The sequence below is a fragment of the Penaeus vannamei genome, chromosome 14 (genome assembly GCF_042767895.1).
Source record: "Penaeus vannamei isolate JL-2024 chromosome 14, ASM4276789v1, whole genome shotgun sequence".
In the NCBI taxonomy this organism is placed as follows: Eukaryota; Metazoa; Arthropoda; class Malacostraca; order Decapoda; family Penaeidae; genus Penaeus; species Penaeus vannamei.
This window is the reverse complement of record NC_091562.1, coordinates 21,081,881-21,084,380: the sequence shown is the minus strand read 5'-3', so window position 1 is coordinate 21,084,380 and position 2,500 is coordinate 21,081,881. Positions and strand designations below refer to the sequence as shown.

At 30.2% G+C, this 2,500-nt stretch overlaps 1 protein-coding gene across 5 annotated transcripts in view; it reads right to left on the bottom strand.

Moving 5' to 3' along the window:
• Window positions 1-2,176: 2,176 nt before the first annotated feature.
• CPT2 (Carnitine palmitoyltransferase 2) overlaps window positions 2,177-2,500 on the bottom strand; it is a 23,579-nt gene continuing 23,255 nt past the window's right edge. For all 5 annotated transcript variants that reach the window (XM_027364052.2, XM_070129809.1, XM_027364053.2 and 2 more), the window contains one exon: window positions 2,177-2,500. This exon is cut by the window's right edge and continues 335 nt beyond it. The gene's annotated coding sequence lies outside the window, so the exon portion shown is untranslated.

The window sequence follows — 2,500 nt, the reverse complement described above, 5'->3', positions numbered from 1 at the left end:
ATGCGAAAGGCAGCATTCTGCACACGGAAATTTTAAAACTTACAACTTCCTTGGTGTTCCTCCTTTTCATGTGCAAATTCCCCTTTGTCCTACTACTCATTTTGTTATGTAGTTTAAAAAACAGTATTCTCTACAGCTACTGGATTGTTTTTCTTTATCAAGATGTATTAAATGCTTCTGAGCCACCGTGAATCAAAGTGACTGAAAAAGATACTTGTAGAATTTCATATAGCTGACTGTTGAGCTCTCCAACTATTTCATAATGGCTATGGAGTCTAGTAGTATTAACCTTCAATTGAAAGAGCTTTTACTCTTTTCACTGCATGTTCACTATATATTTGTTTCCGAACATTTCCAAAGCTGAGCAGTTTCATTTTGCATGCTGATTGTGTCTCCTCCCTTTTGCTTCAAAATATGTATTCATTCTGTTAGAAGTACTTCATTTGTTGTTAATCCTTCCAACAAACTGGTCCTATATGTGGTTGTCCATATGCTATTATACGTAAGTTTATTTTTGTTTAAATAAAACTAATTTAATTTAAAAAATTAGAATTTTAAATTAGCTTATCTGTTTAAAAATGCACATTATTCTGTGTATTTCATGATAAATGATAGCCCCAAAATGTGTCTCATTATTGTATGTTACACTGAGGAAAGTGATTTCTGCTGGCTGTGAAGAACATAATGGCTGATGCACAGAGTGTAGGTGCTGTTATGATGCAGACCTTTCGTACCTATAAAAAATAATTATATAAGATGACTGTGATTACAATAAGGTTCATTGTAAGAAAAAGAAAATAAATGAATGATGTTATTCCAGTATGTACATAAAATATGCAATGAAGATGTACTGTCTTTTCTTTCTCATGATAGATCTATATTCAATCGTTTAATATTCATTCATGGTTAATATTAATTACCTGTAATTCCTGTGAAGTGCAAAAATAAAGATAGTGAAATTTCACTTTTGTAACAGTATTATTCATGTATATTCTTTGCACTGAATATTATGACTCAATAAAGTTTGATTCTTTGATTAAATTACAAGAAAACAAAAGTATATTATACATGCTAAAGAATGATATATATTACACTGCTACCTTCGTTGTGATAAGGCCAAGGAAACTTGATGGCTGTTGGCTTACCAGATGAGATCCTCCGTTTAACATTATTTATTTTTTACATTATCAGAGCTGGATTGATTGATAGATAAGATAGATAGGTTGATAATATTAATTAATTCAAACATCTTGAAGGGCAAAGATAATTACACATGTTCAAATTGAACTTCTTTTACATAATTTTTTCTGAATAAAAAATCTTAAATTAGATGCACAATATTGTATGCCAAACTTGAGTTTCAACATCTAAGAAACAAAAATAAAATAAATATTAAAATTAAAATCAATATATAAGATCTGTGATACAGTTGTTAATATGTTTCCTACTGTGTCACTCCAAACCAATATATAATTATTCCCAAGGCCCTCATCACTGCTTGCAGTCTTCCTAAATTCAACTATTAATCAATTATGAGTTTCAGATGGTGTAATAATACAAGTAGTTATCGGGTAAATAACACAATATGGAATTATTCCTGTTTACTGATATGTGAATAATATTACCTATATGTATTGCAGGATGTTTGAAAAAATCCATGAAAGTAAACTTTCCATCAAAGTAATTAATATCAGCTCATTTTTAAATTGATTTATATTCCTGCCCAGAAAGCTTCCATCTCCCTAAGGATGGGAACCTTTGCTTATATTCTCTATTAAGACTCTTCAGTGCCCTACAATGAAGAGTTCACCATGAGGCTAAATGTCTCTGTTCAGCATCGGACACAATCAAGAAGGCTTGCTCTACACGTACATAACTGGCATCGCTTTAGTGACCACCATATCCTTGGGCCTGTTTACAAGCTTTATCTAGAAAATTGATAAAAGAACATTTTGTAAATCTCTCTTTAAGCCTAATTTGAATACCTAACTTTGTTTTCTTTAATTTTACTTATATTTTATTTTTATCTATTTATCTTTTTACTGGAATCGAGTAATGTGCTTAGGTAGGACTGACTATATATATGGGAAGACAATTATAAAGATTCAGGTTTCCTTTATCTATTACAGCACATGCACATATTTTAGTTTATGAAAGGATTTTATATAAACAGTACTAAAAAATATCATTTTATTGCATAAACTATAAGAAAAAATTGGTTACAATTAAACCAAATAATTTTTCATAAACTATATATATACTAAAGTTCATTCCCTAATGTCCACTTTTGTGGTTTCTGAGTCATTCACCACAATGGAAAGTATCTTGACTTCCCAATTTCAGTTACTGAGCACTTTGATAACATTTACCTTTTACAATTATCTTCAATTAATCTGACAAATTTACAAGCTCTGTTCCACAAACTTCCCAATAATCATATTCAAAATATCAAACAGGTGTCCAGTTACAGGTAAGAGAATTTTGCTTTTCACTTTGCAAA